This window comes from Sciurus carolinensis, chromosome 19, assembly GCF_902686445.1.
Source record: "Sciurus carolinensis chromosome 19, mSciCar1.2, whole genome shotgun sequence".
In the NCBI taxonomy this organism is placed as follows: Eukaryota; Metazoa; Chordata; class Mammalia; order Rodentia; family Sciuridae; genus Sciurus; species Sciurus carolinensis.
In genome coordinates, this window is record NC_062231.1 from 29,725,262 (window position 1) to 29,752,581 (window position 27,320).

The 27,320-nt window shown below is 56.4% G+C and overlaps 1 protein-coding gene across 1 annotated transcript in view; it reads right to left on the bottom strand.

Annotated features, from left to right (window-relative positions):
• Tafa1 (TAFA chemokine like family member 1) overlaps window positions 1-27,320 on the bottom strand; it is a 412,280-nt gene that overhangs the window by 109,717 nt on the left and 275,243 nt on the right. The window lies entirely within an intron of this gene.

A 27,320-nucleotide genomic window follows, 5' to 3' on the forward strand; every position in this document is an offset into this window, starting at 1 on the left:
AATGGCTCCCCATTGATGTATCATAGATCAAAGTGCATAAATGCATCGTACTGCCACGTATGACTAATTAGAGCAAATAAAAAATCGAGAAAAGAGACTGTGTACTTTAAAGTGGAATTCAGCCCCTGAGTCCCGCCAGCTTTTAAAGCATGATGGGGGCCTACTTTTCTTTTCCAGTGTCTCTTGAAGGTGTGGCATTTACGAACATCTTGAGAAGGAACCTGGGTTTACTCCTGATCAAAAGGGGCCGACGTGCACAGAGTTTTAGAAACAGGAGAACTTGTTTAACACTGAGAGGGTCAAAGAGAAAAGCAAGGAGAGCAGAACATCATGGCAGAAGGGTGTGGAGGAGGAAAGCAGCTCAGGACGCGGCCACCAGGAGTAGAGAGAGCTCCCCCTCCACGGACAAAATACGACCCCCAAAGCTCGGCCCAGGGACCACCTCCTCCACCACACCCCACCTGCCTACGCTACCTCCCAGCCGCCCACCCGTGGATCGGGGCACTGGTGAGGCAGGCTCTCGTGACCCATCATCACCTCCGAACTTCCTGGCGCTGCCTCACACACGCGCTTTTGGGGGACACCTCACAACCAAACATGGCATAGGCCCTCTTCTACTTTGGAATCGTTTTGTTTAAACTCATGCACACTTACTGTAGGTATGGTATCTTGCTCTTTTCAATCTGCTTTAACTTGGGTGTGGAAGGACTGACAACTGATAGAAGCCAACGCATCTCCTCCTCCCTCGCATCCGTTAGGAAAGATGCTCCAACCCCAGGTTCTGCAAGGCCTCACTCAGCTATTACAGGGCTGGGTGGTTCTGTCGACCTTTCCTTTTGAAATAGTCTGTGTACACCATGCACTTTGGACCTGCTTCTGCCCGTGTATGTGAGCAAGCTCACAAGTGCGTGCATGTGCTGGACTGACGTTCCAGAACACCTGTCTCCTGACCAGGCCTGAGGGCTCGGGGTTACAAAACCCACCACAGGGACGTGAACTGTCCGAGACAACAAAGCCAGCCGTGGGAGCTGAAAACCAGGGAGGTGGCAACAAGCGAGAGAACAGCCACCCACATGCATCTCTTGTGGACCCTCCGTCACACGTTGCTTGCTGCCAGAGGTTTTCTTAAGTATTTCACAACTCTCTCCTGTGCACTGGTCCTGGAACCAGCAATCAGTCATTCACAAGGAAACGGCAGGAGAAAGGTACAGGTCCCCATGGTGGATTCAAAACACACCCCGCACCATGCTCCCTGGCTTCTAAGCGGCAACTCCAGGGATCTGAGGCCCCCGGTTCCCCTGGATCCAGGATGAGCTGGGAAGACGTTGGGGCACGGGTGGAAGGGGTTTTATTCTGCATCTCCCCTCCCTACTAGCTCTGCCAACAAGGAGATCAAAGAATGAGGCTGAGGAACGGGAGGAGGTGGTAAGGAGGACGACGGGATCACCAGCTCCCCTCTACCCCCACACTATAGAGCATGGAACATCCCACCATGGTCTGGGGCTGGAGGATGGGCAGACGCTGCATGAGATTCCGCATGGCGGGGTTCTCCTTCCCTGGGGGGTCATCTCTGTGGGCCGCAGTGGTGTAAGAGCTTTGAGGCCCGGAGGAAGGGTCTGTGCTCTGGAGAGGAGGCCATTGCACTGTGACCCTTGGCCAATCTCTGGCTGGGCTGAGAAGGGCTTCCTGTCCACTGGACAGCGTTCGACACTGCTCAGCAGCTTGTTGCTGACTTTGGACAGAATGATGGGTGGTCAGTGGAAGCCCGGGGTCCTCTGATAGTGACTTCCTAGTCTTTTGATGCTGTCTATTTAGTTTAATGAAGGGATCAAGAGAGACGATGGCAAAGTCGAGCACATTTTCAAACACTATCCAGACTGTCTGTTTCGGGGGGAGGTCTAGCTTTTTCACTTGGGAAGGTAGACAAAATGAAAATTCTAGGCCATGCATGGCATGTCTGTTCACCCATAGAAGGGCTCATTTTTCACTATAATCAGCTTTTAGAGCATCATGAGGAGCTCAGAGAAATGTATGGAGTGTGTACATATGAATAAGCTGTTTGCATTTGAGTTCATTTGCTTCACCACTAGACGCAGGCAGCAGCTGAGCGAGCCCTTAATGTTGGACATTAGCTTTCAGGCAAAGGACATCCCTCCATCCAGGCGGCTGTCCTTCGTTTCTCCGTTTCTGTCAAAAGCTCTGCCTCATTAGCACTTTAGATCCTCTTTCCTAAACTTGGCTTCACATCAGAATCACCTGGGGCTTTGTGCAGTGCACGCAGTTGCAGGCTCCTGCTACAGACCCCATGTTTGTCTGTCTGGCCAGAAGGTACTTTGAGCCTCTCAGGCGAGTCCACTGCGTGTCTGGGTGCTGTGCACTGAGGCACCGGAATGGCCCAGGCTTCAGCAGCACCCCTGGGTGAGCGCCCCTCGGCCAGCCCTGACGGGGTGCTTACAGGCGACCGGGGTCGCCGGGCGCCCCTCTGCCTGCTCCTGAGGAAAATCACAGCCAGGAGTTTTGGTGGACATTGAAAACGGCCCTGGAGCAGAGGGCAGAAAGCGTGTGGGTCTAGTTTTCTTCCTCTTCTCCAGTAAATGTCACCGCCGCGCTGCTTGAAGGCCTCAGGAGGCCAAGCGCACTTCCCAGGACCAGCACCGTGTGCGAGCGGCTGAGGGCCCTGGGCTTGCTCGAGTGGCAGGGTCCTGCGTGAGCCCTGATCCCCACGGGGCCTGGGTGCATGGCTGCCTGAGAGACTCCCGTCCAGCCTCCGGCGGGGCCTTTAGCAGGCGACAAAGCTGTTTGTGTGCTGGTCAGGCCCCGGGAGCTTCGGGTGCGTGAAGCTCACTAGGTCCTCACGCTCACCCCACCAGGCCCCCTCTGCCGTTGCTGAGGAAGAGGCGGCCTTCTGACCAACCTGGAAGAGCCAAGAGCAGGACCGTCAATTCTGCAGCCCTGACCACCTCGTGGGCGACGTCCAGGGTGTCATAACCGACAGACAGCCTGAATGCACCCGTCTTTGAACTCTGGCTTCGGAGGCAGCCATGATCCCTGGGTGTCCACCCCGCGCTTCCTCTGATAGTGATGATCCCTGGGTGTCCACCCCGCGCTTCCTCTGATAGTGATGATCCCTGGGTGTCCACCCCGCGCTTCCTCTGATATAGCGATGATCCCTGGGTGTCCACCCCGCGCTTCCTCTGATAGCAATGATCCCTGGGTGTCCACCCCGCGCTTCCTCTGATAGTGATGATCCCTGGGTGTCCACCCCGCGCTTCCTCTGATAGCGATGATCCCTGGGTGTCCACCCCGCGCTTCCTCTGATATAGCGATGATCCCTGGGTGTCCACCCCAAGCTTCCTCTGATAGCGATGATCCCTGGTGTCCACCCCGCGCTTCCTCTGATATAGCGATGATCCCTGGGTGTCCACCCCAAGCTTCCTCTGATAGCGATGATCCCTGGGTGTCCACCCCGCGCTTCCTCTGATAGCGATGATCCCTGGGTGTCCACCCCGCGCTTCCTCTGATATAGCGATGATCCCTGGGTGTCCACCCCAAGCTTCCTCTGATAGCGATGATCCCTGGGTGTCTACCCCGCGCTTCCTCTGATAGCGATGATCCCTGGGTGTCCACCCCGCGCTTCCTCTAATATAGCGACTGCCGCGTCACCAGACAGGCTCTGGTCTAGGTCCCGAGCACACACTGTGCACCAGACACTGAACGAGCACTTAACACGCTCCATTCATCTCCAGGAGTCCGAGGCACGATCATGCCTTCTGCTTCCGGGAGCACGTCGAGGCCTAGAGAAGCTGAAGGACTTGCCGAAAGTCCAAATCCGGTTTGAACGGCCTGCCTGGACTGCTGGGAAGCCCTGCGTGGCTCCTGCTGCCGCCTGCACCGCCCTGCTGGAGCTCCTCAGCTCCGCCCAGGAGGTCCTGCACCCGCCCTGGATGTTTCCGGAAGCACATGCTGCAGCGGTTTGGCAGCAGCGCCTGGGATGGAGGGTGTCTCAGGAACACTGGGGACGGTAGTGCCCCTGCCCTTTCTGGAAGTCAGGATCCCAAGCCGCCATGTTGGACACACTCCCGCTGTGAGGACTGTCAGGCCCGCCCAGCTCCCGTGAAGCTGGATGGGAGCTCACATCCCGACTCTTCTGGCCCGCGTCCCTTCTCCCTGTCCAACGCCCTGCCCTCCGCTCCGGGTTCTGAGCTTGCGCACTGACACACTGCCTTCATCTGCAGTGGAAGTCACGGGGTGCCCTCAGTGCCATGGAAGCCTCGCGTCACCCCAGGCTTCTCTGAACGGCAGCCCTGACTCCACCAGCAGCAGCAGGCAGGGCGGCCACAGGAGGGGCCTGACTGATAGCCCTCCCTGCAAGACCTGGGCCCTCGTCTCTGCACGAGACCTTAAGAAGAGGCTGGGATCTCCTACCTCAAATGCGGCTTGGCACCCTCTCCCCTGGGCAACTCCTGAGGGCATGCTGAGGTGCTAGGCACCCGCAGGCTCCAGGTGCACCAGCTGCTCCGACCCCAGAGGCTGTGACGCGCGTCACGCCCTCCCCTCTCCACGGGGCGTCTCTCAGCCAGGAGCTTCTTCCTGGACAGGCTGAGAAGGAGGGACGCGCAGCAGACTCCCGGGCAGGGCCTGCCCTCCTGACGGGGTGACCTTGGTGAGCTGCTCAAGGTCTTGTTAAGATGTCACTTAGGAAATTAGGGCGTGTGTGGCATCCCCGTCCCGGCACGACCCCGAGGACTCCAAAGCCAGGGTGAGGGCTGGCAAACGGGGAGTCCAGGCACTGAACCACAGCCCACCACCAGCTACGCTGGGCCCGTTTAAGTTGCTTTCACCCCAAATTCAGAGTGACAAATAGAAGCGACAGATAGAGACCACGAGGTCCTGAGACACGCCACTGAGCCCCCTGGGAGCTTGCCTGCCGACTGGAGTGAGCACTGCCTGCGCTCTCGTGAGCAGGTCACGGACATGCCACTGTCTGAGAGCCTGGCTCCCTGGGGCCCTTCTCCGTATCGCCCTTGCTTCCTGAGCAACCTTGCTCCAAACCCCTCTTCAAGGTCTCGCCACGTTCCTTTTTCTCAAGTTTTAGAGATGCACCTCCTGGATCCAACCCAGCACTGGGCCGTGCAGTGTGTGTGTGCTGCCGATCACGTTTCCTGAGACCCCCGCTGGGGCTCACCGGAAGGGCTTGGTGAGGACCCGTACCATGGCCTCGCCTGGCGACCCTGACCGTGAGTCGGGGCTGGAGCCCGGGGTCCGGGTGCCGACGAGGCTGCAGGCATTCTCAGCTCTGGGTCCAGGTCTGACCACTGGCTTGCGCAGACCTGGAATCAGCAGCTGGGCCTCCAGCTAGCTTTCACCTGCCACCCTGCCGACCCCAGTGGGCAAGCCCAGCGTGGCCCTGTGAGGAGTCTCCCTCAACACTCAGTCTCGCCCTTCCCAGATCCCACCCCTGGAGCCATGCTCTCAAGCCACCCCACTCGTCAGCCGGAAACAGCTTTCCATGGTACGCTGAGCAGTCGGAGGCAAAGTGACCCCGGAGACTGCGGAGTGGAGACGGGGCAGAAATGGCAGCATCGCTGCCCGTGAGTCAGAGTGGTCCACGGCCGTGCCTTCTCACTTAGTCCTCCTCTATCTTAGGCACGTGCCCACGTCCGAGGTCAAGTCAGACACGCCGAACGTGCAGTGAAGGACGGACTCCCTTCCTGCGTCATCTCCCACCTGGTGACGACCACTGTCCTCCAACCACCTGCCTCGGAGTTTCACTCCCACCTTCTCATCTCAAGACCCTGAGACCTAGCTTGCTGTTCCCAACCCTCCCTACAAACGTCCTGTGGCTCTGCGCTCTCCACAGAAGCGAGCTGACCACGCCACCTCCCGTGCCCGTCAGGACCCTAAGCTCTGCTCCAACAAACCACACTCTCCGCGAGTCTGCCTAAGGCATTCCGGAACCAAGATGTTCCTACAACCTCCTCGGTCTGCGGGCATCCTCACTGCTCAGGGCTGAGGCCAAGTGCCAGTCCCAGGTAAAGACCTCCAGTGTCCAGCGGCAGAACTCACGAGGGCGCCTCCACTCTTGCAGGATCTGTGTGGTGTCCTGTGACAGCTGGCGCCACGTCTACCCTGCAGCTACGTGAGGCCCATCAGTACCACGGTGGAGACCGCGTTCCACCCCAGAGGTCCACTCAGAATTCACACTCCAGGGGTCTGGTGGGAACCGGGTGAAGCAGACCAAGCCCACAGTCTTACAGCAGCAGAGCCCAGCCCGGCATGAGCGCTGGAGTCTCCATGGACCCAGAGGCGTGAGAAAGTCTGTCTGCCCCGCTAGGCGGCCATCCTAGTATTTAAGATCCTTCAGTGCTAAACTGGTTGGGCCCAGTAGGTCGGAGACGGAGTGTTACTACATGTGAACTCAGGTAAGTCCGTGTCCCTCCCAGATGCCGCGCCACCTGGGCACCGCCTGGGGGACGGGAGTAGGGCCCTGCTCTCAGGGGTCCGCATCACAGGAGAGTCAAACCACAAGCAGGGTCTCTCATCTGACGGCACGCTGGGACGGTGCCCACCCAGCTGCTACCAGTGCTGCCACTGAGCCCCCTTCCTCTTGCTGAGTCTTGCAGGAGGCACCCAGTGGAGGCTGACTCCACCTGGTAACAGTGACTCGGACACCTGAGGATCATCCTGAGATCCTCCTTCCCACGGCAGGAATCGAGTGTTCAGAAAAATGCCACTTTGCCTCATTACTTCTCTAGAAAAAAATCATCCCACACTTTCTTCATCGAAACAGAAAAGACCAGAAACAACATTATTTCTCATGAACATCGAACTCCATGATTTAACTCTCAGCAGCTCTTCCTAATCGTCAATAAGTAACAGCTGATATTAATAAGTTTTAGTTTCCGTTCGAGTACGATTAAACGTTCCCTGGTTGCAGAGGTCGACAGCAGGCTGGTGCATGTGACAGCGGTTTCTGCCTCTGTGAGGATGTGAGCGCTTCCATATGGATCAGGACCTAGCATTGTGGTGTCTTCATGGAAGGCCAGGCTGCGTTTAAACAGCAGCATATGTCGAGCTTATGTGTAGACGGTGTTTCAAATGACTAACATGACAATATTAGCGCTAGCAACTTGAAATCTGCCGCCTGCAGCGTGATCATCAGTGATTACACACAGCGCAGCCTTTGAGTAGTTAGTGTGGTGAATTCGCCCTTTTCCTTCTACCCTGACCCTTTGCCTGCGAATGTCAGGTGGAAGAGAAGCTGGCATCCCGCTCTGAGGAGCCCTGAATTCTGTGCCCACGCAGCCCCTGGGTGCAGGACGGTGTCTTTCACTGGGGCCACCCCAGGGCCAGCAGCCTCCTGCACAGGATCCACACTTCCTTCCACCACCTGAAACCTAACAGAAAGCCTTGCTTGTTCACGCTGTGGCTCAGAAAGGCCGAGCTCAGTGGTGCCGACAGAGGGCTGCCCAGATGTGTCAGGAGACCCTCAGAGAAAACGCTGCCCGCCCAGTCACCCTGGCATGAAGCCTCAGCGGGCACGGTGCTGAAGAGCCCCTGGAGCTGGCTGTCACTCTCACCATTCGAGGGAAACATCTGCACCAGCGCAGCCACCATAGCTGCGGATAAGGAGGGGCGTGCGTCCATGCCGGCAAACACAGGCCAGGTCAACAAAACACAAACACAACAGCAAGCCCACCCCTCAACGTAAGAGCCCACGGGGGGCGAAGACCTGCACTCTCTTTCGGTTTTGTTGACACGTCTCACATCAAACTCCCACTGGAAGGCTGGAATGAACCTGAATGGAAACTGGTTCTTCCTTGGACCCGGAAGCCCGGCTCTGAGGATGAAACGGGGCTGTGCTCCAGCCGAGGCGAGCTGCTCACGCAGCAGTGTCTGATGCTTGCCCCGTTTCCTAATGCTACCGTCACAAACCACCACAGACCTGGGGCAGAACACTACAAATCCATCAGGGTCCAGGGCTGCAGCTGGAGTCTGCCTGGTCTTCCCAGGCTGACCTCAGGGCCACGAGGGCCCTGCTCCCTCCTGAGGCTCCGAGGCACATGGGTTTCTTTGCCTGCTCTGGCACAAGGCCGCCCCGTCCCCTGGCTGGTGGCCTCTTCCTGCACCTGTGGAGCTGGTGAGGGCAGGCAGGCCTCCCAGGTGTGTCCTCCGTCTTCTCTGCTGCCTCCCTTTTCCTTGTGAAAGAGGCCGTGATTGGCGGGGCCAACCCAGAGTGCAGACAGCCTCCAGCCACCCTCACTGGACCTGCTCCCTAGCCTGCCTCACAGGTCCTGCAGACCAGAGGCGGACTCTGAGAGGGCCGCTGTTCTGCCCCGCAGAGGCTGTTAGATTTGCTCTGCAACCTCTGGTGAGCACTACCTTAAGGATTCTGTCTTTTGCAACAGACACTCACAGAAGCACGCTGCACACTTGACCATGTGTGAACCATAGCAAAGGCCATCTCTCCGTGGAGAAGGGCCCACCATGAACGTGGTCTCTGGCCTGAGATTAGGCAGCCGTACACTGGGCACCAAGCCATAATCGCCAACAGATCTGTGCAAGGAAGCTCTTTCCGTTAAAATGGGAAAGCCCAGTGTGCGTCGCTGGAGGGGTACTCGATTACTTCTATCCATGTGAGTTAATTCTGCTTCAGACAGGATTAAGTCTGTTAGGCAGACTGAGGTCTGGAAGCAGAAAATCAATTCAGACCACTCAGTGGATACCGACGGTTTATACCAGCCTTGGAGGATTATTGTCATCTCCATAATGCTAACAGAGGTTCCTACACCTAAAGTCTAAGACCATGGCAACGCCATTAGCATATGGTCCCAGCTCCATAATTCTGAAGGCCCCGAGATTTTTCAAGATGGGCTGCACTCGCTGACCATATAGCTGCTGGGGAGGAGGAGGCTGGAGGTCTGAGAGAAGGGAGGGTGGTCAGGACAGGAACTGGGTCAGTCCAAGGTTGGGGTGTCTATAAAAAAACATTTAACCACAAGCTGGAGACAGCTCCACCTCCTTGGCCTCCCATGAAGGCCAACAAAGTCGAAAATCAAGAATGAAGTGAGGGCTGGGATCCGGGCTCAGTGGTGGAGCACTTGCCACACATGCGTGAAGCACGGGGTCTGATCCTCAGCACCACGTAAAACGAATAAATAAAGGCATTGTGTCCATCTACAACCAAAAACATGGGGACCCTCCACTGCTTTAGTCAAATGGTTTCCTTCTCCCGATGCCGCACGTGCCGGGCCAAAGCCCCCCGACACGCACCCCCGTGGGCGGCTCCGTGAACTGCATCCGCTCAGGCAAGCTGCAGTTTGTAAGTACCGTGCCCACTTCTGCCTTTCAACCCGGGGCCAGGGAAACATCCACACAGCGAGCACTCAGTTCTCAAAACCAAGGCCAGGTGCACAGTGCTTGAGAATCACCGCCACCGCTGCCCCTCCCTGGGCCAGGGACTCCCCTCGGAGCTCCAGCTCCTCCGCCTGGGAAGCGGATGGCCTGACAGAACCAGAGCAAGGCCTCAGGTTGAGCGAGGCGTCAGAGGGACAGGCGAGGCGAATGTCCTGGTGCAGCCCGGGCCACGCAGCATTCCTGGACTTCACAGGTGGCTGCTGGTGACAGCCAGGGCGTGATGGCAGACCTGCCGGGCCACGGAACCATGAGGATGCCGGAAAAGCAAAGGAGTTAGATGTGAAGGAGAATGGTGCCATTGCTTGTAAGAGCAACTTAGAATCGCGCACACGTTTACACGAGGACAGATACAGGTGTCTGGAAGCAGACCTGCCGCGGGACTCTGGAGTAGGCTGCGTACAGACTCGCTGGCCTTTAGTTTTATCAGTGTGATAAGATCAAACAGCTGTGTTGAATATCGGCACTCTGGAAAGACCACCCAAATGACCTGCCGGCCAAACAGCAACCACGCTGCGCTTGGGGGAAACAGCACCAGAGTGCGTGGACCGTGCCGGCCCGTCTGAGAAGGGCTTTTGCGTAGCCTTTGAAGACACTCACAACGCTATATTGTGCTGTCTTTTAAAGTTCTTTCCTGATTTCCAGGATCTGTTTTTAATTAAGATTTTATTTGTTCTAATTAGTTGCACATGACAGTAGAATGCACTTATGCATTTTGATAGATCGTACATGAATGGAGTGTACTCTCTTGTTTTCCTGACTGTACATGTTGCAGGATCACATGGGTCATGCAGTCATACATGTGCATGAGGTGATGTCTGTTTCTCTCCACTATCGTTCCTTCCCCCACACCCCTTTCCCTCTCTTCACTCCCCTCTACCTAATCTAAAGTAACTCAATTCTTCCCTGTCTCCCCACACCTTATTGTGAATTAGCTTCCTCATATAAGAAAAAAACTTGGCCTTTAGTTTTTGGGGTTTGGCTTATATCACTAGCATGATATTCTCTAACTCCATCCATTTACCAGCAAATGCCATAATTTCGTTCTTCTTTGAAGCTTAGTAATAGTCTATCATTTATATATAATATATATATACCACATTTATATATAATATAAATATATATATATACACCACATTTTCTTTATCCATTCATCTGTTCCTGGATAGGCAGAATTAATATTGTCAAAATGACCATACTACCAAAAGCATTATACAAATTTAACATGATGTCTATTTAAATCCCAATGATGTTCTTCACAGAACTAGAAAAAGCAATCATGAAATCCATTTGGAAAAATAACAGACCCAGAAGAGCCAAATTAATCCTTAGCAAGAAAAGTGGAGCAGAAGGCATCAGAATACCAGACCTCAAACTACCCTAGAGAGCTACAGTAATAAAAACAGCAGGGCACTGGCACCAAAACGGAGACATGGACCAATGGTGCAGAAGACACAGAGACAAACCCACATACATACAGGTATCTCACACCAGACAAAGGCGCCAAAAACATTCACTGGAGAAAAGATGGCTTATTCAACAAATGGTGCCGGGAAAAATGGAAAGCCACATGTAACAAAATGAAAGTAAACCCTTATCTCTCACCCTGCATGGAACTCAACTCACTGTGGATCAAAGACTCGGGCACTAGGACAGAGACCCTGCGACTACTAGAAGAAAATGTCGGCCCAATCTTCACTATGTCAGCCTAGGACCTGACTTCCTTAACAGGGTCTCAGAGCCCGCGTGAGACGGGCCGCCTCCCTCACACTTCCTTAACGGGGTCTTAGAGCCCATGTGAGACGGGCCGCCTCCCTCACACTTCCTTAATGGGGTCTTAGAGCCCGAGTGAGACGGGCCGCCTCCCTCACACTTTCTTGAACAGGTGCAGTTATTACTGCACAAACTCAGCAACAATCTCATCTCTGGAAAGGACATGGGACACCTGGTCCTTCCACCTTCCAGCTGCCCCTGCACCACCACCAAGAGCCCAACCCGGGAAGAACACCACTGTCAACAGCCTCTTCTCCTCTCAGTCTCAACAAGGCCTCGTTAACTGACCAGCCTTCGCTACCTGGCTGGCTCTGCAGAGGAACGGCCTACTAACTAGCATGGCGAGCTCTATCTGCAGCACGGAAGGGCTGTAATTGTCTAAAAGTAAACGAGTGTTATCACAGCTACTTTAGAAAAGGAGCAACAACCATGAAGTGAGACCACAAAACGACTGACGGCCCTCAGGTAGCCTGGGACGTTTCACCCCACAGGCAGCCGGGTGGCTTTGGGCCGCAGACCCTTCCACCCACTGCAGGCATGGACCAGGGAAGGCAGTGGCCACAGACGAAACTCCACGGGCACTCGCTTGCTTATCAAGACCAATCAGCCCCTGTGAAGGCGCTCCTGCGTCAGAGGCCTTTCTACTCGCTCTGCTGGGAGAGCCACCCTGCACTTGCACGTGGCCGTGGAGATCTTGTGGGTTCACAGTCCTGGGCCAGAGGCACCATTCTTGTCGACAGGTTCCCAGTGTGGTTGGCGGGAGGAGACCTGCCTGGCCTGTCTGTGTCTGTGGAGGAAGGACATGGTGGTGCCCTTGCTCAGGGGTCCTACCACCAAGCAAGTTAGGCTGAAGGCAGGGCTATAAAGGGCCGTGGAGACTTGGGTCCAGTGGCTAGTGGTGCAATGCTGAGCATGAGCAGCTGGACGGGGCACCCAGCCTTAGAGACTCACCCCACGGTGATCAAGCACCAAGCACCTGGGGCAGTCCCTGCTGCATGCTGGGTGTGGAGCATCCACCTCAGCCTCTGTGAGCCGTTTGGAGTCAGGACTAAGCGAGATGCGGTGCACAAGCTGTGCACAGCAGGCGAGCCTGGGCCGCAGCCTGGGCAAGGCGCTGATGGTGGCCAGTGACCTTGGAGAGCTCTGCCCTCGCTGCTGTCTGTCACTGAGATTGCTGTCTCACCAGGCTTCCTTCCCTGCAGCCAAGCAAGAACCGAGCCGCTGGTGCCCTGGCTGAATCTACACCTCAACCCGCACCTGTCACGAGGTGGGGGAGCTGGGGCCCAGGAGCGGAGCATTGCCTGGGGCACGGGTGTCTGAAACCCAGCAGGCCCTGTGTGTTCCACACTCGGTGGGCGACTCCTTCCTTTTTCCCGCTTCCAGTTTCCTACGCTGACCTTGCCATGCCCTGGGCGTGGAATGCAGTGGGGAGCGGCAGGGACGGGGTGCTGTTCAACAGGACTTTCCCGTGGAAGTGGAAACGGTCTGTGCTGTCTAATAAAGGGCTCCTGCCGTCAGCACTTGAACTGTGGAGAGTGCGGTTACAGAGGTGGATTTTAATCTTATTCTGAATAATTTAAATGGTCAAGAGGAGCTTGTGGCCACTGGTTTGGTCAGCAGCAGCGCCCCTAGCAGCATCGTCTAGTCTTTCCTTGAGCATGATGAGTGGCAGGTGCCTATCACCTTATCAGCCAGCTACGTCTGCTTTCCATCTCGACCACAGGACCCCATCGTGAGGTGGGCACGCCTCTTCTCCCAACTTCTTCCTGGCTGGAGGTTCCCCCTGGAGCTACGTAGGCATGCTCAACCCACAAAGTATGCCAACACTGCCCACCATGTGCAAATGCCCACAATCCTGAGGCCGTCTGGCAGGCTGTCCACAGGCCACTGGGCGAGGGCCCCATGGTGGTGACAGCCACCACCCCAGGAGCAGGGCTGTCCTACACTCTCACCGTATCTCCTCAGTGTGACAGCCCTAGAGCACCTGCTATTCACCAGTCCAGCGTTAGGAAGGGAAGCAGGACAAGCCCAGGCTAAGTACCTGCCAACTGGGGCAGACTGAATTCGAAACCGAGTAGTTTCAGTTGGAAGATGTATTTTTTTTTAATTATTTTTAGTTGTCAGTGGTTCTTTATCTAATTCATATATTTACATGCAGTGCTGAGGATCGAGCCCAGGGCCTCACACATGCCAGGCAAGTGCTCTACCATGAGTTTCCCGAGCCCAGGTACGAGAGCAGCCCTGTACCCATGGAGGGCCAGAGCGCGGAACGCCCACGCTCAGTAAGGCCAGCGAGACGGGTGGGAGCGGCTGCTGCAGCACTCCCCCAACACCCAGGCAGCAGGCGAGGTTGCCCAGGGCGCGGCCGAGGCGCCAGGGCAGGAAGTGCCCGGCCCCTTGCCTGTGCCACAGGAGGGCCAGAGAGCATGGCCACACTGTCCCGGCCCCCGGCCAGAGGCAAAGGAGAGCGGAGGAGCCCGGAGCAACTCCAGGGCCATGCCGCATCTGAGCGGGCAGCAGCGACGCCCCAGCCTGCCTCAAGCTCCAGGAGACAGGATTCTCACCACGGGGCTACTGAGCCGTCAAGGAGGGGTGACGCCCACATCTTCTAGGTGAAATTGTCGCCTTTTAAGTCATATAATCGACTTAACAAAAAAGACCACTCTGAACTAAAAGGGATAGAACAGGGAGACATGACCAAAATCTAAGCCTGGTGTCGAGTTTTCAAAAGGTTTTCTGTGCCCAGACCTGTGGGTCAGTCGGTGGCTAACGCCTTCCCTCTGGTCCAGTCCGACTGTGTGCAGTGCTGGAGGTCCTCCCGCCAAGCAGCAGTGCTCTCCACCTCTACTAGGGACTGCCAGGCCAGGGCCCAGCGGCTCTGCACCTGCGCCAGAGCCTTCGGTTTCTCAGTGCATGCTGGGATGCGGCCAGCCCCATGCAGGTCCTGAGGTTCCCTCCTGAGGTCCCCAGCCTCATGAAGGTCGTGAGGTCCCCTCCTGAGGTCCCCCAGCCCCATGCAGGTCGTGAGGTCCCCTCCTGAGGTCCCCCAGCCCCATGCAGGGTGTGAGGTCCCCTCCTGAGGTCCCCCAGCCCCATGCAGGGTGTGAGGTCCCCTCCTGAGGTCCCCCAGCCCCATGCAGGCTGTGAGGTCCACTCCTGAGGTCCCTCAGCCCCATGCAGGTCGTGAGGTCCCCTCCTGAGGTCCCCAGCCTCATGAAGGTTGTGAGGTCCCCTCCTGAGGTCCCCAGCCTCATGAAGGTCGTGAGGTCCCCTCCTGAGGTCCCCCAGCCCCATGCAGGTCATGAGGTCCCCTCCTCAGGTCCCCCAGTCCCATGCAGGGTGTGAGGTCCCCTCCTCAGGTCCCCCAGGCCCCAACCCCCAGCCGCATGGGGTTGTGAAGTCCACTCCTGAGGTTCCCCAGGCCCATGCAGGCCATGAGGTCTCCTCCTGAGGTGTCCGTGGCCCCATGCAGGTTGTGAGGTCCCCTCCTGAGGTCCTCCAGCTCCGTGCAGGCTGTGAGGTCCACTCCTAAGGTCCCCCAGGTCTAGTGCCCAGCCCCGTGCAGGCTGTGACGTCCCTCCTGAGGTCCTCCAGCCCCATGCAGGCTGTGAGGTCCCCAGGCCCAGCACCCAGCCCCATGCAGACTGTGAGGTCCCCAGGCCCAGCGCCCAGCCCCATGCAGGCTGTTAGGTCCCCAGGCCCAGTGCCCAGCCCCATGCAGGCTGTGAGTAGAACCTGGACCCCCACTGCTAAGGTGCTCCTCCTCCTCCCTCCGGCCTCCTTGCTGCTCTGGGCCTCAGGCGAGGTCCTTCCCTCCCTGCCTGCCCTGGTGGCTCGGGTCTCCTGTTACTCCATATTTCCCCACAACCACTGCTGATGGGAAGCCAGGCTCTGCAGCCTTGGTGACTGTGAATACGGACCCACGCATGCCATTCTCCAGCTGTGTCCAGAAACACTGGGTCCACGGGAGCATGGAAGCCCTCCCCACCACCGAGAGAGTGGCCAGGGCAGGGACCCGCAAAAGATGACCGTCTACCCCGTCCACCAAGGAATGGTAAGTCCACCTGCAGGTGCGACTCAGGGATGGAGCACTGAAGGCAGAAAGGCTGGTGAGTGGGCAGAGGGGCAGAGCCCGCTGGCCTGTGCAGGGAGCTTGTGGGGGATGGTCGGGGCCCGGGTAAGATGGCTGACCCTGCAGGAGAGGCCCTCTGGGGTGTGCTCTGCCCTTGCTGGCCAACCCTAGCACAGAGCAGGCAGTGGACTCTGCTCTGGAGGGCACATCCACACAGTGGCTCAGTACTGGCCAAGCTGGCTGCCTGGGTCAGCACAGATGGAGTGAGTTCTGAAGGTCACCTTGACGAAGAGGGTCAGAAGCAGATGTGGCTGGGGGGTCACCGCTGTCCCCTGCCCACTTCTAGCCCTCCTGCCAGCTGCAGACAGCTGACCACAGGGGCCACGTCCACCAGTCTCCAGGACGGTGGCCTCCACAGACTTCGCCACTCTCCTTGGCCACCACTCGGTGTGACTTGGGAGGCTCCTGTCCCTCCTCAGGACCTCCCTGCCTGGTCCCTCTGCTCCCGCTGTCCCTCAGCGAGGGGGCTTGTAGGCTGCTGTCCCTCCTCAGGACCTCCCTGCCTGGTCCCTCTGCTCCCGCTGTCCCTCAGCGAGGGGGCTTGTCCCACCCAGATCTCGTCCTCCGTGTGGTCAGCACTCCTGACTCAGTGTGGGAGCCCAGAGTACGACGTCCCTGAGGCGAGGGACCGAGTGAGGGACGCTCCCCCACGTGCCGGAGACACAGAAGGGCCAGACAAGAACGGAGGGCAGCCTTGGGCCTCTGAGGACAGCCCTGGACCCGCACTGGCCGGGGGTCTCTGATGGATGAGCTTTACTAAGTGGTCCTTAAAAATGGCCATTTATTCGTCCCCACACCCGGTGGCTCCTCACAGACCCCAGCGTCCCTTTCCTCTGGTCTGTGCCTCTCTACAAGGCCGCCCTCCCTAGCTGGAGACGCTGTGGCTGAGGGGGTGGCCTGTGGGAGGACGACTTCTGGGGTGTCCCCTGTGTGGGGTTCGTCTGTCCTCCCAGCAGGGCCGCTCCAGGGGCCCGTGGGAGTTGGGAAGCCCTGCGTCCGGGTGGATCTGCCGCGGTCCTGAGCAATTCTCGGCTGTTTCCACAGGGTCATCCGATCCACCACGGCCATGCTGGTTGCATGACAGAAACGGACTCAGTCCTGCCCGGGCTAGAGGACAAAGTGCGGGCGGGGGCTGGGACCCTGCGGGTCGGCCGCCAGCCCAGCACGGGCACCAGCAGGCTGGAACCGCTGGGAGCCAAGCCACAGCACCGCTCCACACCAGTGACCTGGACTCGGTTGATTCAGAGCAGGACCAGGCATAGGGGCTTCAAAGGCCCCTGTGCGAAGTCCACCTGCGTGGCAAGGCGGCGGGGGAGCCCTGCGCCGCGGGGATAGAGGGAGCCGCCCACTACACAGGAGTCACTTCCTTCCTAGACTCATATTGCTGTTCCTCGGGCACCAGACCCGGGTCCGCTCACGGGATTTCAAAGTCACTGCTCCAACTGCAGGTGATCTTGATGGTCCTAACCAAAGCCCTCACTTCTGTTCTCAGGTTAGAACACCGACCAGGGAGGTTAAGGGCCACCTTAACCAGGGCCACCCAGCTGGTGATCAGAAGACCCAGCGCGAGCCCTCTCTGCCTCAGAGGAGCAACCTCTTATCTCACCAGTGCACAACTGCACCTGGAATCAACGTTTTTGTATGGAATCGACTCTGACCTGAAGATGAATCCTGCTTCTTTGCTGTTAAGTGGAATTTAAGTCACCTCTAATACACAAGCAGGAAACAACACCTGCACTGGTTTTGCAGATTTCACAGTGCGTGAGCCGTACCTCGGACGCTTTCTTAAACGCCGGACCTGGAAGGCTGATCCGGGAAACGTGAGCAGTCTGCAGTCCTCAGCCCGGACTGAGGTCTCTCTGCTCTCACTTCGCCCAGTCCCGAGGCAGAGCCCAGGACCCAGATGTGCACTGGTCACCTACCTAGTCCTCTGATCCCAATACGTGGGTGAGCTATGCAGATTCAGCACCCAGCTCCCATTACACACAACACGAGTCAACAACATTGGTCTCTCCACATCTGCACACACACTAGCCCTCAGCTCCCCATGACCCGCGATCACCCCGTAGCTTCTTCAGCAGCCCTCCATCACATAAAGCCAACTGGAGCCCCAGAGTGCACCCCGATTTCTCCCTGGCTGCTGTTTCGCTATCCACACTGTGGCCCACCAGACTTAGAGAACTGGTGTCCACACATTCTGATAATTATTTGCATGCATGATTCATTTTATGTCCCTTAAGTTAGAGACACAGAGGCCAGGTAAGTGCTGCAGGGACGGAGTTGACAGGGAGGGGCACGCGGGCAGCTCCACCGCTCATGGGGGTCTACAGTGAACGGTGCTGACCAGCTCAGGGCTGGTATGGTGATGTGGGCAGAGGGCCCGGAGGGGCTGCTCTGACCCCTCCCCCCCCACTCCCACCAGAGCAGGTGACCAGCTGGGTCAGGGCTATGACCTAAGACCGCAGGGCCAAATCCAACGCCCTCCATTTCTGACACACAGTCACATGCTTTGATTTCCAGATTGCCCATGGCTACTTTCCCCTCACCAGAGTTAAGAGTTGTGACAGAGATTTATGGTTCTCTAACCCAAAACACTTACTGTCTGTCCCTTTGCAGATAAAATTTGATGGTTCTGATCTAGATTGCTTTCATGTGAAATTTAAAAACACCACCTCAAAATTTACAAAGACCACGTGTCCCAGCAGAACGCACGTGGGAACGAGCTGACCACCTCCGCTCACGCTCCCCTGGCCTGTGACGGACACAGGACTCCCCAGGTGCAGCCCAGAGAGGATGCTTATTTTGGTAAGACCTTCCCAAAGAGAGTATCACCTTGAGAAAAAGAGGCACTCTCGTTCTGAGAGACTTGGTCAGTTCTTCAGCGCTCAGAAATCGCTCCACTTGTGGAAATAAAGAGCGGGCACAAGTGACTGTGGACTTATGGACCGTAAGTCAAACAAAACCCCCAAACAGGAAGTAAATCCTAGGTAACAAAGCCCAAGGGAGAATGCCCCCCAAATTGTGTGATACCCTTGGAAAATTAGCAAACACCCCAAATACTAGAGAATGACTCAGGAGAAGTTTCCAGAAAGAAAGATGGGTTCCCTAGAGGGGAACGAGAAGCAGACCCACCTGGGCCTTTCCACAGGCTGCAGCGTAAGAAGCCCAGTCTGCCTGAGACGCATCTCCCCGAACCTCCCTCGGGGCCGGGAAGCCACTCGACGCCCTCCTGCTGTGCTGCGCAGCCCCGTTTCCTACCAGCCCTTGACCGTCCAGTCACAGCGTTCCGACTTTCCACGCGGGAGCGTGCCCCTGTGACTGCAGACGGACTGCAGTGATCCATCCCACGTTCCACGCTGAGTTCTAGAAACTGCTTCCAGAGGTTCTCTGGGTGGAGGGAGGGAAGAAAACAAGGGTTACGAGAAGCTCGGGGTGAGGTATTTCGGAATGGAAGCGAGATACAGTCCTTCACGAGTCATTGTGCTTTAGCAGCCAACTTATAAGCACTCTGGAAAAAATAAGAACGGCCCTGCTGGGGTCTCACAGTCCAAATGCCTTCCTCTAGCCCCCAGATGTAGCCACAGCGTAAACTGAGCAAAGGGGCCTCAGGTAGCTGCAAAGGATGTCACCCCTGGTCTCAGGCTCAAGCATATGGAACTCTGCATCTGCTGGTAAATGGACAGAGCGGGAGAAGATCCTGCTAAGTGAAATAATCCAACCCCAGAAAACCAAAGGCCGAACGGTTTCTCTGATATGCGGATACTAACTCACGATAGGGTGGGGGCTCAGGAAGAAGAGAGGTACTTTAGGTAGAGGGGAGGGAAGGGAGGGAAGGGTTAGGGTATGGGTAGGAAGGACGTAGAGTGAGCAGACATCATGACTCATGTCCACATGTGACTGCATGACCCATGTGATCCTGCAACTTGTACCATCAGAAAAGTGAGAGATTCACTCCATTTATGAATGATCCATCAAAGTGAATGAATGCCTTCACCTGCCACGTACAACTAATCGGAACAGATCTTAGAATTTTAAAAAAGAACACATATGTGGAGATGAACTCGCCGTTTCTCAAGCAGCCAAGCCCTGACGGTAGAAGACAAGCAGTCCAGACGGGCACTGTTGGTGAAGACACGCCCCAGTCTGGAAGTCACAAAGCACCCGCCGCCTGCAAGAACGATGAGCGCCCGGGCTGCGGCTCTGCACCTGCAAAGCGCCTTCAGCTCCTGCAGGGCTCATTCCGCTTTCCAGCACCGACGCGCAAGTCTGGGGAGGTCAGTGACTTGCTATAGATAGCACAGCCAGCAAGGGACGGGGCCAGGAGCCAGAGCACCTGCTGCTAGGACGTCTGCCTTCCAGTAGCCGGGAGGAGCGTCTGTCCTCAGAAGAGGCACGCTGGCACTCTGAGGAGCCAGCACCACGCAGTTAGTTAGCAAAGGGCAGCGTCAGGATTGGCAGCTCCTCCACAGCGCCACCTGCTCCCCACCTGAAGCCCCTTGGACGGGTTTTCCAAGGAGAGATAGAGAAAAGGAATCCCAACAGGAGCAAAGCTCTCAGAGGTGCTGACAGTAGGTTGTGAAGAAGATCAGAGCGGAGAGCCCCAAAACGGACCCTTTCAAAGACGGAACGTGCCTGCCTTTCACGAGAACACACAACGTGATTAAAAAGGAATCTCGTCTCCACCGTTACAAAAAATGTAAAGCCAAAATTTGTGATTTAGGAGATGGAATCCGAACTGAATTCCTGTGGTCCAAATCTGTCCTCATGGGCCAAACACAGCTTAATTGGACCTGCTATCGTAAGTTTTACTGGAGCACAGACAGCGATTTGCTTACACCTGCTTTCACGTGGCAGCAGACCACATGGCCTGCAAAACCTAAAATTCTTACTGGCCGATCTGTCATAAAATAAGGTTTCCAAGCCTGTCCTAGAGAGACAAGGGCCACCCTGGAGGCATTACGGTGCCACTCCACAGGGGACCTTCCCCGAGGAGACCTGGGGGAAGCAAGGTGTTCCGTGGCAGGATCAGAATAAGCAGCGCTGGCCCGAGCCCCCGAGCATGCTCAGCCCCAGCAGAGAAGGGCACCCCGATAAGTGAAAGATCAACTGAAGTCTGGAGAAGATGTTAAAGGGAAGCGCCATCTCATAAAGAGCCACAGTGAAGGTGATCCGTCCTGCAAAGGTGTAAGTACAGGAACACTGCTGAGGAACAAGCTGCAGAGCAGAACGGGAGTTGAGAGTTGGACAGCTCAGTGCAGGTGGCGTGGGAGGACGGCCCTCTCTGAGGCCCGTTCCCTGGGAGGAAGAGCTGAGGAACTGGGACGTGACGGCACGTGATCTTAGGTCTGGACACTCACCGCTCGGCTCTCAGCTTGACCGGCTGCATGTCTTCATCCCAGCATGCTATGAAAATCACTTTTCCCTCTCACGTCAGGGAAAGGGGTGGGGAAGCAGCAGGTACAGTCATGATTTAAGACTGTGAAACAACTCTGGTCAGAGAACGTAAAGGTGTGCAAGTGACCCTGTGTCTCCAACCCTCTGAACCTTTTTGGCATTTAAATGAGTTGACATGAACCAAACCGGACTTGCAGCTCTGGCCAAACAAGAGAGGCGCAGGACGCATCAGCAACCGACCCGCGAGGCCCCCTGCAGTCTTGACCAAGGGCTGCGCCGAGCGGCCCTTCCAGGTCCTGGTGCTCGCAGACACTCGGCCTGCGGCTTCCCCCAGGGCCACCGTGACCAAGGGTGTGGGTCCAGTCAAGTGCTGGGCAGCGAGCACAGCTGCTGGAATCTCGGCGAGCTGGAGGCCATGGGCAGAGTGGCCCTTCTCCCAGCACTGCCGAAGGCTTAGGGCCTCAGGTAGACGGATGGGCTCCTTGTGCAGCTAGGGGGTCCCAGGTAACTGTGCCTGAAGAACAGCCCTGAGCCGGCAATCATGCTACAAGTCCTCCGCAGACTTGTCTTTGGGCGATAGAACCAGGCACATAACTCAACGGGCTGCCCTCTGGCCAGTCTTTTCTGACTTTGTCCCCAAGAACAAGAGGGCACATTACGTTACTAAGCAGACTCGGTGCTTCTTTTGATCCATTTTCCTATTTGATGTAAATTTTCCCTGGATACGTGTGGCTGTCCAAGTTTCTTCTCAAACAATTCCAGCACCACAAGTTGCAAGCACCAAGCTTGTGTTAAGGCCTGCCTTCACTTCTAGCTGTTTTCCAGGCAAGAGCAGAAGCCTGAATCAGGTGTACCCGCCTGCCTTACTGCAGAGCTGGACCATGACCCCAGGGCCCCTCGGGCGAGGGCCCGTGTCACTCTGCTCTTCTCATCGGCAGATGGCTGATTCCTCAGGCTCCTGTGACTTCTTTCTCCCTGAATGCACATAATCCCTTTTCTATTTTCCTTGAGTCGGAGGATCTTCCCGTATGAAGAAGCAGCCGTGTTTTATGTTCACTGGTTGTCTCTGGAAACTGCACTCCTGTGTAGAAGAAGGGCGCAGGCCCGAGAGCCACAGGAAGGGGAGCGCCCAGTGCTGGTGGCCCTGGCTCAGACCTCTGCGTCTCGGCCTCTGTGTGTGGCCCGCTGGGCCCCTCTGGCCCCCTGACCCCCTTGGCTCCGGTCCTCCGGTCCTCCACCTCGGAGGCACTCTGGGGGGCTCTCAGCAGGAGGCCGAGTCCCTAGAGGTCAACTGCTGGTCTGGTCCAAAGTGGTCCCCTGTGGGCCCTGGAGGCAGGTTGCTAGTGAAGGCTGACACTTCACCAGAGCCCATGTGGTACTGACCCCTTGGAACTGGACACCCGATGTTACTTCTCTCTGTTGGAGATGCGAAGGGCCTAAGTCAGCCTCAGCACTCATGTGGTCAGTGGTTAAGAGTGAGTTCTGCTGTTGGGCAGCCTGTGCTGAATTCACCTCTCCAACCTCAGCTCACACCTCTCTGAACTCAGAGTGGCAGAAGACATCATGGCGGGTACTTGAAATTAAATAAAAATAGTGACCCAAACAGCACAGTGCCTGGCCGCTAGGGACTCCGCAGATATGGAGGGCTGCCCTCTTCCTCTGTCACTGACAGGGAAAGGCCGCTGAGAATAGAAGCACAGTGGCCAGCCACACGGGAGAGGCCAGGTCAGAACACTGCCGCCAGCCCAGGCCGGTCCTTCGCTCTGACGCTAAGGGGCCTCAGGAAAGCACTTTGCACCAAGCTGGTCCTCACGTCCTGTGCTCTGGCATTCCTTGGTAAGATGAGGAAGCACTGTGGACAGACAGGGCATGTGGAGCCAGGTGGACAGGTGTCCGTGATGTATATCCCAGGATGCGTGACTTACCCCAGAGGTTCCCGAACTTCACAAGGTCATGAGGGCCCTGAGGACCGCTGAGGCCTGAACAATACTGAACGTTTCCATTTATTAACAATTGTTTAAATATATATCTATGATTCAAAATGTAAAATGTTATAAACTGTCACTTTTATATATAAAATATAAGTCTATGAAGGATTATAAAATGTAATAAAATATAAATACATCTAACCTCACAAAATGTTGTGCATGACTTTGTAAAGGTTGGAATCAGATCAGATAGCACGTCTACTCCTCATTCCACGTTACTGTCCTGCAGATTTTTATCTCGGCAGTGGCTGAAAATCCAGTTATACAAAGATAACACATCATCAAAAATGGACGTAGGAAAAAGTGCAAAAGACATGTCTGTGGCTTGAAGCTGAACTTCCTCCAGCCAGGGCCGGGCTGGTTCACGGTCCGTCGAGGCAGGGCATCTCCTAGAAGATCCACCACCGCCTGCAGGATCTGGGACGCCCTTGTGTTGCCTAGGGGAGCTGCCGCGGCAGGGACGGAGAGCCAGAGGCTGAAGATGGCCTCACAGGTCCGGGGCAGCTGCTGTTACGAGGTCCATCTGTGAGGGCCAACCTCAGGTCCAAGCACCAAGCACAGCACAGCCAGCCAACCCATAGGTTTGAAAGAGTCACAGAACCTCTTTCTTTTTAAATGAGACTCCTGGCTCCCTTTCCCTAGAGATCAGGGCTGCGAAGGACTGGGAGGGGTGGGTTGGAGACTGCGTGGAGGCCGCACTTGGAGGCAAACTGCTGGGGCCGGGACACTGCTTACTTGGGACACACTGACACACAGCCACGCAGCAGAGAGAGCCAGCCTGTGACACTTTCTCCCCAGTGCTAAGGAGACTCCGGCGGCTGGCTAAGTAGGTCCCTTTCATCCAGTCCCCGGTGATGGGTCTATGGACTCTGCCACCCGCACAGGCCCCCTGAAAGCACTCCGTTAGAGCAACTCGCCTATAGGAAATTTGATCTTTGAATGAGAAAAGGCTTTGAAAGGAAAACAGACACTTTGTGCGTGCCGAGAATCTGCTATTAGATCTTAATGCTGCACTGTAAAAGGGGAATGGTTGTTATCAAACTCCCCGCAGATTACAGGGCGGCCGCGGCTCCTATTGTTCGGGCCAGACTGGGCCTTTGTGAGGCCCAACTTGCCCGGCACGCGGGAGGCAGTCTTCGCCTCGTGAAGGATATTTGCCTACAGCGTAATGCCAATAATGGAAATAATATCAGATCATATAAAGTCGAGGCTTTTATTCTCCACAGAACGGAGAAGAGATGAGAAAGGCGCACTGGGAATTTTCCCTTTAGATTAAATATTTGAATCATGACTGTCTGAGACAATCACATTCAGTTTGAAAATTACTTTGCTATCTCAAGCATGCTGAGAATAAAAGACACTTTCGGTATCACAATTAAGACATGAAAATCTTATTTTCCGTGGGATTTGTATAGTTAAGAAAAGAGAAAAAAACATCTGAGTGGAACTTAATGTCTTAGCTGAATTTACCTAGCTCCACGTTTCGGCACTGATGCGGGATAAAGAAATCCACCCCTCTCCCAGCAGGTGGAGAGAACTGCCCGAGCTGTGGTCGGCTCTGCACGGAGCCAGAAAGTAAAACCAACTGGCCACGCCACTGGGGCTCTCCATGGGAGGCGGGTCCCAGGATCCCTGCCCCTTCTGCCGTCCTGGCACCCTGGTGAGGGCGGGGGTGGAGTGGCATTTGTCCTCTGGTTGTTCCCCTTTCCTTATTTTTGCCAGGGCTAGTGGCCATTTCCCCGAGGCCACCAGAAGAACTGGTCAAAAGGGTGGAGCAAAATCCCTCCATCCAGCTGGTCCCAAAGCGTGACTGGCCTTGGAAGACGGTGACCGTCTGTCAACGCAGGCTCCTTAGCGAGACCCTCCCGGGGCGCCAATGCCCGCCCACACACAGTGCCACAGTGCCCCTCCAGCCGGGTGCTGGCGGCCTTGCTGGTGAGCTCCCTGCGTCTTCCCACTCTCCCTTCAGCTCTGCCCAAGTCGCTGGGATTTCCTGGCCTGTGCCCTCTGACGCCTGTGGTCTGGGGACCAGCTCCCTCTCTCAGCTGGGCAGGACCCTCGCTGCCTGCTGCCTCCTCTCTGACCTCAGCACCTCCGCTGCTCGCTGCTGCCGTCTCTGCTGTGTCTCGCCTGGACCTGACGCCAGTCGACTTAGCGCCTCTTGCTCCTGGCAGAGCCGCGCCTCCGCAGTGGTCAGACCGCAGGAGCACCACCCGCACCTTTAAAGACATGGCTGCCACTTTGTTCTTAACGAGCTCTGCCACTCAAGGCATCCAAAGGGCTTTTAAAGAAGGGTTCTCAACGCACGGTTGCCACTTCTCCTCAGAGGACGATGAGCCTTGGACCCTCTGGACTTGGTGGGCCCCGTCCACCTCAGTTCCGTTCAGGGCACCACGGTGCACACTGAGCCCTGCTCTCGGGGTGCAGGTCTCTCCACCTCTGCGGTTTCTCTGGTGAAAAGTGTTGAAATGATAGAACTTTAATCCAGGTGAACTTCACCTACTGACCTAGTGCTTTTAGTGCATGCTCAGAACCAGCGGCCTTCCTGGACAGTCAGAAGACCAGGAAGGACCCGGCAGACGCTGCCATTCTGGGGACTCCATGGAGCCCGCCCTTCCCAGAGCTCGGTCTCCGTCCTTCTTGCCACACTGATGTTGGTCTGGTCCACGTGACTAGTGTTGGCCAGTGCTACGTGGGCAGAGGTGACCCGAGCCCAGTCCTGAAGAGCTCTGCAGGTCCTCTTGAGTCCTGCTGCTGACCCGGAGAAGGCTGGGCCTGGGAAGCTGTCTCCCTGTGACCTGAGCCCAGAGTGCGAGGCGCAACTGTCTCCCACCATTGCTGCTGCGATACCAGGAAAGGAGCTGAGTGGCTTACAGAGAAGAGCGGCTGCACGTCCGAGACTGGGCAGCCACACTAGGGAGGGCCACATGTTGCTCCATGCATGGCAAAAAAGAAGGGCCAGAGGGACCAAGAGGCGAGGCACCGTGTCAGGGCCTGCTGGAGCAGGAGTCCAGCCCCTGGGAGGGGGCACCCCTGCCCCCAGGGCCAGCATGAGCCACTCGGGAGGCCTCTGTCCCCAGGGCCCAAACCTCCCAGGGGCCCACCTCCCACACTGCCCCAGGGAGGGATCGAGCCTCAGCAGGGTCTCGCCCAGTCTTGTCCAACCACACCCAGAAGCCTGTCGAGGTCGACCAGACTCCAGTAGCCACGGGTGACACCGAAGCCGCTAAGCCTGTGAGTTTGGGGTCACTTGTCCTACAGCAGCCAGGTGGCAACTCAGTGACCATCACGAGGCGTCAGGCAGGATGGGGAGTGACGTGGCCCTTCTTCAGGACAGTTGATGAAGATCTCCTCCTGCAGGCTCTGGAATCAGACTTGATCATTTAACCTCCTCCAGCTCCCGCCCTGTGGTCTGGTAGCAGAAAGACACTGGGGCGTCTTCACAAGTTCCTGGGCAGCCATATTTAGGGTGAACAGAAAACCGCGGGCATCTGCAGTGTTGTCGGGGTGTGGCACAGAAGATGGCACAGAGCGAAGCCCCAGAGTGCCCCCGTGAGACTTCACTGGGGGGCTCATCTTGAGAGAGGCACGACACTAACTCCGGTCTAGCAGAGAACAGCACAGCATGCTCCCGGCTCAGGGTCAGAAATCTCAATAAACAGAACCTCCTTCACGGCAACTTCTTCAGCACTCACTGCAGGTCAGAGCCAAAGGCAATTGCTCTGGAATCAAACAGGTTCAGAACAGGAATTTATTTTTTGAGCACTGCTAAACACTGACCATCTCAAAAAGGCTGTGTGAAATTTGATGGATGAGTTCCATTATTTAAGTAAAAATTAAGGCATGGCCTCATCCGAGTGTTGCTAACAACAGGCACTAAAGATCCATAACAGGGAGCCCAGAACTTGCCAGGGAGAATAGTTTCAGCTTAAGCTTGTACAGCAAAAATAAATACCCAGTCATTAAACGAAGTCCAAGCCCAAGGACCTTAAGCTGTGTACTTGAACACAGGATAATCTACTTTGACAGAAACCCACAACGTGATTGGAAAATCAAAGGTTTGATGGAATTGGTTGGGGACTCAGTGTCTCAGATGGCCATGCTGCTCCTTTTGAGATGGAAGGGAGAAGACAGGCACATAGAAAAGACTTCAAGCTTGGGCGGATGTTCCCCTCGCCTTAGACAGCAAGGATGCCCGCAGAAGAGCCCTGTGCCCACCCTGTCTTTCAGATAGAAGCTTATGATTCCTTTCAAAGAGGCAATACGTAGGCCAACAGTATGGCGGGTGGCGGTGGAGGGAAGAGGCAGGAGCCCAAACCCAGAGTGCAGGCACGACAGTCCCCTCCACAAGCCTCTGGGAATCGTCCCAGGTCTCGGGCCCCTGCTGGGAGCTTCCGTTGCCTCTGGTCCTCGGCAGCCCTGCTGAGCAGATTGTCTTCTCATGGCAAGAGTGGAAAGCCAGGGCGGGAGACTGATGTTTCACCCAAGGGCAGGCAGCGGGCTCAGGGTGGGCATGGGCTGCGAGCCCAGGTCTTCCAACCCGCCAAGTCAGTCACCGAGGAGGAGGAGGAGTGCAGACCCACCCTGGCATCACCGGCTGCGACTCAGGAACCGCACGG